Source organism: Bombina bombina, chromosome 1 (assembly GCF_027579735.1).
Source record: "Bombina bombina isolate aBomBom1 chromosome 1, aBomBom1.pri, whole genome shotgun sequence".
Lineage (NCBI taxonomy): Eukaryota > Metazoa > Chordata > Amphibia > Anura > Bombinatoridae > Bombina > Bombina bombina.
The window spans coordinates 1,076,731,144-1,076,739,269 of record NC_069499.1 but is presented as its reverse complement, the minus strand read 5'-3'; positions in this window follow the sequence as shown (position 1 = coordinate 1,076,739,269).

Below are 8,126 nucleotides of genomic sequence, written 5' to 3'. Positions count from 1 at the left end.
AGAGTCCTGATTTGGATCTTCCAGTAGTTAAAGTGAAGGTAAACTTTGCAAGGTGCGATAATTTTAAATGCAAATCCAAAGCAAATTAAGGGTACTTTAAGTCATCATTTTTTGTATTTTAAAATATTTACCTAGTTATCGCCGTTTTTCTATCCAATTCCACTCGTTATATAAACAGCCCGTTTTTTTGGTTTTTTTTATCAGTCCGGTCACGTTCTTCAAGTAGCCAATCAAAGGTCTGGCCGTTAGGCGGCCGTCATTTGACGTCACTACATTTCTGGACGTTCTGCGCATGCGTTGGCTATATATTCCTCTCCCTTCCAAGCCGCGCTCGTTCATGATTAGCGCATGCGCAATTCATCCTAAGTATAAATCTTCATAACGCACTTTATTTAGAAGCAATTTGCAACAGTATCGGTGGCTACAACCTGTTTTGCTACACTTCACTTGAGCGCTGCAATAGTAAGTTGTTTTTTTTACCGTGGTGCAATTGGAATGTACGGCGAGATGTGCGCATGCGCAATTTGTCCTTCAATCGTGAACGCGCTTTTCAAGTACGTATAGAGCGGGTGGGACCGCTCTATACGTGATAGTCAGAAACCAGGAAATACATGTAGGGAGGAGCTAAGACCGGCCGAGAACGTTGATAAAAACAGTTGGTTATACATGTGTATATATACTAATATGTTATGAAAAATTAGCGATCTTACTATGTAGTACATGGGTAACATAATACTGCTTTCAAAAACGAAAAAGTTTACCTTCACTTTAAGGGTGCAGATCCAGATACTACAAGTGATGCTGACTCTTTAATTTCAGAGTTTCCTTCTGTCTCTACTAAAGACGTTCCTTCTGACTCAAGCCAGTGTATAGATGACTTTTCTGATGCCTCTTCTGTTGGTTATCTAGATAAAAGAGATGTGAACCAACTTGCTGAAGTTACTGGTTATGAGGCTGGCAAGGGGGAGCCTAGGAGGTCAGAACGTCACAGAGGCAGATTTAAAGGATCTCCTTTGAGTCCTAAGAAAAAGAAAGGAAAGAAAAAGTCATGATGTTATTTCTTTTTTTGTTTTTCTTTAATTTATTTTTGTGATGTTTCTGACCATTTCTTCCCTTAATGTCAGGTGTGACAACTATAGCAAGGAGAGCTGAAATTTTTAAATTATTATCTGTATGTTCTGCTAATATTTTTTGTTTGCAGGAATGTGGTCTCTCTGAACATCCTAAATGTGCTGACTGGGAATATGGTCCTAAAGTATGGTCTTGTTCTTCTGATAGGAATGGGGGGGGGGGGGGTGGGAGTTTTGTTTAAGGGGTTTAGTTTTTTCTATCCTTAATGTAGTTCATATTGTCCCAGGTCTGGTACTTTTGGTTAGTTTTAGTTTTTGTGGGACTGTTTTTCGTTTGTTTAATGTATATTCTTCTCCAAATAGGGTAGAACGTTTGCTTAATTTTGAAACTTTAAAGTTTTTTCTGCCAGGTCGAGAGCCAACTTTTTTGGTTGGGGATTTTAATTGTATTATTAAGAATGGGGACAGAGAGGGTGGGAGTGATTGTAGGTTGGATAGCTCAGGGAAGTTTTTACTTGATTTGCTTAAATCTTTCAGTTTGAAGGATGCCTTCGGGTCTGTTTCTTTTTCAGGGGAGGGTTTTACTTTCTTTAGTGATAGTGGTGGGATAAAATCTCAAATTGATTTTTGTTTTTTATCTAAATTTTTATGTGTTGATGATTTTTCTTAAAAGCGGATGCCCTTTACAGATCATGCCCTTTTGATGTGTAAGGTGAATTGTGTTTTGAAGATCAAGTATGGTAAGGGTGTTTGGAAACTGAATGTGGATTTGTTAGAAGATGAGAAGTTTAAGCGTCAGTTTGTTTGGATGTATGAAAGGTGGCGTGAAAGAAAATGTGATTTTAGTAATGTGCTTATGTGGTGGGAATGGTTGAAGGTGGAAATAAAGAGGTTTTTTTTTTAATTAAGAAAGGCTGTGAGAAAGATAGAATAGAAAGGGAGTTGTATGATAAATGGTATCTGAGGTTGTTGTATTTGTATGAATTGAGAAATTGTGGTATTGATGTGCATGAGGAAATTGCTGAAGCAAGAAAGATAATTAAAAAGTTTATGCATGAAAGTGGAAAGAAAATTGTTTTTATGGCAAGATTGGAGAAAATGGAAAAGGATGAGTCTTGTAGTAAATATTTTTTTAAGAAAGCTTTTGAAGGAAAGACTGGTTTTGTTAGTGTTTTTGATAAGGTTGAGTGTGAAGTTAATGGTACGGATGGTGTTTTGCGTGAAGTTCATGAGTTTTACAGTGAGCTGTATAAAGAAAAAACAAGAGATGTTTTATTGGAAAATGAGTTGTTGGAAGACATTGAGGTTAAGTTGGAAAAATATGATAATGATTTGTTAGAAAGGGATCTAAGTTTGGATGAGATTGCAGAGGTTGTTAGGAGTTTTAAGAATGGGAAGGTACCTGGTTGTGATGGTTTGCCTGTTGAATTTTATACTTGTTTTTGGAATTTGATTGGGGTGGATATGTTGGATGTTTGTAAGTTTGTTTTTAGAATGAATGTTTTGCCTGTTTCAATGAGGAAAGGTTTGATTGTTTTGTTATTTAAAAAGGGTGATAAGAGAGATTTGAGGAATTGGAGGCCGATTACTTTGTTGAATGTTGACTATAAGGTTATTGCAAAGGTGTTGGCAAATAGAATGCGTGGAGTGATTGGTAAGGTTGTGGGTGAAGAGAAAGTGTGTGCTGTTCCTGGGCATCAGATTTCTGAAAGTTTGTTGTTACTACGCGATGTACTGTGGTATGTGAGGGAGAGAATGAGGTCTGTTGCTGTTGCTATTGTGGATTTTGAAAAAGCGTATGATAGGGTAGTGTATGATTTTATGTTTCATGTTTTAGAACGTTTAGGTTTTTCTGGTAAGATTATTGGATGGTTTAAATGTTTGTATAGTGATATTGTGAGTCAAGTCCAGGTTAATGGTTTTTTGACTGAGGAATTGTGTGTTAAATCTGGAGTGCGTCAAGGATGTCCTTTGTCTCCTGTGTTATTTGTATGTGTCATTGAGCCATTATTAACTAGTATGAGGAAGGATAAATTAGTTAGAGGTGTGAGTGTTCCTGGTAGTAATAGAAGGTGTTTAAAAGTGATTGGGTATATGGATGATGTGAGTGTGGTATGTGAGACTCAGGCTGGTTTGAGGAGGGTGAAAACTTTAGTTGAATGTTTTTGTATGACAAGTGGTTTCAGAGTTAATTGGAATAAGTGTAAAGTTAAAGTTTTTGGTAATGATAGGGAGATTGATTCCTGTGAATGGCCTGTGACTGAAGGTGCAATTGAGGTGTTGGGTGTGAAATGTGATGTGGATTTGAAAGGCTTGGAAAGTTGGGAGAATGTTTTTGATAAAGTGACTAGAAAACTTCAGTTTTGGTCAGTTCAGGACTTTATCTTTGGAAGGAAAAATGTTAGTTATTAAATCGGTTTTGATCCCTATTATGTTATATTTGGCGTTAGTTTTTCCGCCACCTGAGAGGATTTTTCAGAGAATTTTGAGAGTGTTGTTTTCTTTTTTCTGGAGTTCTGGAATGGAGCGTTTGAAAAGAGATGTTGTTGTTAAGAGTAAGAATGTTGGTGGTAAGGGTTTTCCAAATGTGGAGAGATTTTTGGCTGTGAAATATGTTAGTAGGTGTGTGGTTCTGAGTGGTAAGGATAGCATGGCTGGTTGTATGATAAAGTATGCTTGTGGAAATGTTTTAAGACGATATGGTTTATTTGAGATTGATAGAAATAAACCGGTATGTTTTGCTGTTCCGTGGTTTTATGTAAAGGTGGAATGTTGGATTAAAAAATATGGTTTGGAGAATGTTAGTAGGGAGATGTGGTGTGCAAACAGAATGGTGTTGAAAATGTTGGAGAAGAAGGAAGGTCTTGAGTTGATTGGGGGTTTGAATGAAAATGAATGTGTGTTGGTATGGAAAAATGTGTGTAATAAGTATTTGATGAATAGGCAGAAAGATATCAGTTGGATGAGTGTGCATAAGTGTTTGCCAACAAGGGATTTTCAGCGAATGCGTCGTTTAGTGGCTTCAGAAGTGTGTCCTAGAGATGGTTGTTGTCAAAGCGAGAGTGTTATTCATTTGTTTTGGAATTGTGAGTATGCTAGGGATGTTTGGAGAAGTTTGAAAAACATAATTTATGTAAGAACTTACCTGATAAATTCATTTCTTTCATATTAACAAGAGTCCATGAGCTAGTGACGTATGGGATATACATTCCTACCAGGAGGGGCAAAGTTTCCCAAACCTTAAAATGCCTATAAATACACCCCTCACCACACCCACAAATCAGTTTAACGAATAGCCAAGAAGTGGGGTGATAAGAAAAAAAGTGCGAAGCATATAAAATAAGGAATTGGAATAATTGTGCTTTATACAAAAAAATCATAACCACCACAAAAAAGGGTGGGCCTCATGGACTCTTGTTAATATGAAAGAAATGAATTTATCAGGTAAGTTCTTACATAAATTATGTTTTCTTTCATGTAATTAACAAGAGTCCATGAGCTAGTGACGTATGGGATAATGACTACCCAAGAGTCACTAGAGAGGGAGGGATAAAATAAAGACAGCCAATTCCTGCTGAAAATAATCCACACCCAAAATAAAGTTTAACAAAAAACATAAGCAGAAGATTCAAACTGAAACCGCTGCCTGAAGAACTTTTCTACCAAAAACTGCTTCAGAAGAAGAAAATACATCAAAATGGTAGAATTTAGTAAAAGTATGCAAAGAGGACCAAGTTGCTGCTTTGCAGATCTGGTCAACCGAAGCTTCATTCCTAAACGCCCAGGAAGTAGATACTGACCTAGTAGAATGAGCGGTAATTCTCTGAGGCGGAATTTTACCCGACTCAACATAGGCAAGATGAATTAAAGATTTCAACCAAGATGCAAAAGAAATGGCAGAAGCTTTCTGGCCTTTCCTAGAACCGGAAAAGATAACAAATAGACTAGAAGTCTTACAGAAAGATTTCGTAGCTTCAACATAATATTTCAAAGCTCTAACAACATCCAAAGAATGCAACGATTTCTCCTTAGAATTCTTAGGATTAGGACATAATGAAGGAACCACAATTTCTCTACCAATGTTGTTGGAATTCACAACTTTAGGTAAAAATTCAAAAGAAGTTCGCAACACCGCCTTATCCTGATGAAGAATCAGAAAAGGAGACTCACAAGAAAGAGCAGATAATTCAGAAACTCTTCTGGCAGAAGAGATGGCCAAAAGGAACAAAACTTTCCAAGAAAGTAATTTAATATCCAATGAATGCATAGGTTCAAATGGAGGAGCTTGAAGAGCCCCCAGAACCAAATTCAAACTCCAAGGAGGAGAAATGGACTTAATGACAGGCTTTAAACGAACCAAAGCTTGTACAAAACAATGAATATCAGGAAGAATAGCAATCTTTCTGTGAAAAAGAACAGAAAGAGCAGAGATTTGACCTTTCAAGGAACTTGCGGACAAACCCTTATCTAAACCATCCTGAAGAAATTGTAATATTCTCGGTATTCTAAAAGAATGCCAAGAAAAATGATGAGAAAGACACCAAGAAATATAAGTCTTCCAGACTCTATAATATATCTCTCTGGATACAGATTTACGAGCCTGTAACATAGTATTAATCACAGAGTCAGAGAAACCTCTTTGACCAAGAATCAAGCGTTCAATCTCCATACCTTTAAATTTAAGGATTTCAGATCCTGATGGAAAAAAGGACCTTGAGACAAAAGGTCTGGTCTTAACGGAAGAGTCCACGGTTGGCAAGAGGCCATCCGGACAGGATCCGCATACCAAAACCTGTGAGGCCATGCCGGAGCTACCAGCAGAACAAACGAGCATTCCTTCAGAATCTTGGAGATTACTCTTGGAAGAAGAACTAGAGGCGGAAAGATATAGGCAGGATGATACTTCCAAGGAAGTGAAAATGCATCCACTGCCTCCGCCTGAGGATCCCGGGATCTGGACAGATACCTGGGAAGTTTCTTGTTTAGATGAGAAGCCATCAGATTTATTTCTGGAAGTTCCCACATTTGAACAATCTGAAGAAATACCTCTGGGTGAAGAGACCATTCGCCCGGATGCAACGTTTGGCGACTGAGATAATCCGCTTTCCAATTGTCCATACCTGGGATAAAAACCGCAGAGATTAGACAGGAGCTGGATTCCGCCCAAACTAAAATTCGAGATACTTCTTTCATAGCCAGAGGACTGTGAGTCCCTCCTTGATGATTGATGTATGCCACAGTTGTGACATTGTCTTATCTGAAAACAATGAACAACTCTCTCTTCGGAAGAGGCCAAGACTGAAGAGCTCTGAAAATTGCACGGAGTTCCAAAATATTGATCGGAAATCTCACCTCCTGAGATTCCCAAACCCCTTGTGCCGTCAGATACCCCCACACAGCTCCCCAACCTGTAAGACTTGTATCTGTTGAGATTATAGTCCAGGTCGGAAGAACAAAGAAGCCCCCTGAACTAAACGATGGTGATCTGTCCACCATGTCAGAGAGTGTCGTAAAATCGGTTTAAAGATATTAATTGAGATATCTTTGAGTAATCCCTGCACCATTGGTTCAGCATACAGAGCTGAAGAGGTCGCATGTGAAAACGAGCAAAGGAGATCGCATCTGATGCGGCAGTCCTAAGACCCAACATTTCCATGCATAAGGCTACCAAAGGGAATGATTGTGACTGAAGGTTTTGACAAGCTAATATCAATGTTAAACTTCTCTTGTCTGACAAGGACAGAGTCATAGACACTGAATTTATCTAGAAACCTAAAAAGGTTACCCTTGTCTGAGGAATCAATGAACTGATTGGTAAATTGATCCTCCAACCATGAACTTGAAGAAACAACACAAGTCGATTCGTATGAGATTCTTCGAAAATGAGAAGACTGAGCAAGTACCAAGATATCGTCCAAATAAGGAAATACCAAAACCCTATTCTCTGATTACAGAAAGAAGGGCACCGAGAACCTTTGAAAAAAATTCTTGGAACTGAGGCTAGGCCAAACAGTAGAGCCACAAAACTGGTAATGCTTGTCTAAAAAGAGAATCTCAGACACTAAAAGTGATCTGGATGAATCGGAATATGCAGATACACATCCTGTAAATCTATTGTAGACATATAATGCCCTTGCTAAACAAAAGGCAGGATAGTCCTACAGTAACCATCTTGAATGTTGGTATCCTAACATAACGATTCAATAATGATAGATCCAGAACTGGTCTGAAGGAATTGACCTTCTTTGGTACAATGAAGAGATAAAATAAAACCCCAGCCCCTGTTCCAGAACTGGAACTGGCATAAATACTCCAGCCAACTCTAGATCTGAAACACATTTCAGAAATGCTGAGCCTTGCTGTGTCAACTGGGACACGGGAAAGAAAAGAATCTCTTAGCAGGAGGCCTTAACTTGAAGCCAATTCTGTACCTTTCTGAAACAATGTTTCTGAAACCAGAGATTAAGAACGGAATTGATCCAAATTTCTTTGAAGAAAACGTAATCTGCCCCATACCAGCTGAGCTGGAATAAGGGCCGCACCTTCATAGATACTTAGGAGCTGGCTATAGGTTTCTATAAGGCTTGGATATATTCCAAACTGGAAATAGTTTCCAAACTGATACCGCTCCTGAGGATGAAGGATCAGGCTTTTGTTCCTTGTTGTGAGGAAAGGAACGAAATGATTATTTACCCTGGAAAGAAAAGGAAAGCAAAGTTGACTTAGAAGACATGTCAGCATTCCAAGTTTAATCCATAAAGCTTTTCTAGCTAAAATAGCTAGAGACATATACCTGACATCAACTCTAATGATATCAAAAGATGGTATCACCAATAAAATTATTAGCATGTTATAGAATAATAATAATGCTATAAAATTATGATCTGTTACTTGTTGCGCTAAAGCTTCTAACCAAAAAGTTGAAGCTGCAGCAACATCCGCTAAAAATATAGCAGGTCTAAGAAGATTACCTGAACATAAGTAAGCTTTTCTTAGAAAAGATTCAATTTTCCTATCTAAAGGATCCTTAAATGAAGTACTATCTGCCATAGGAAT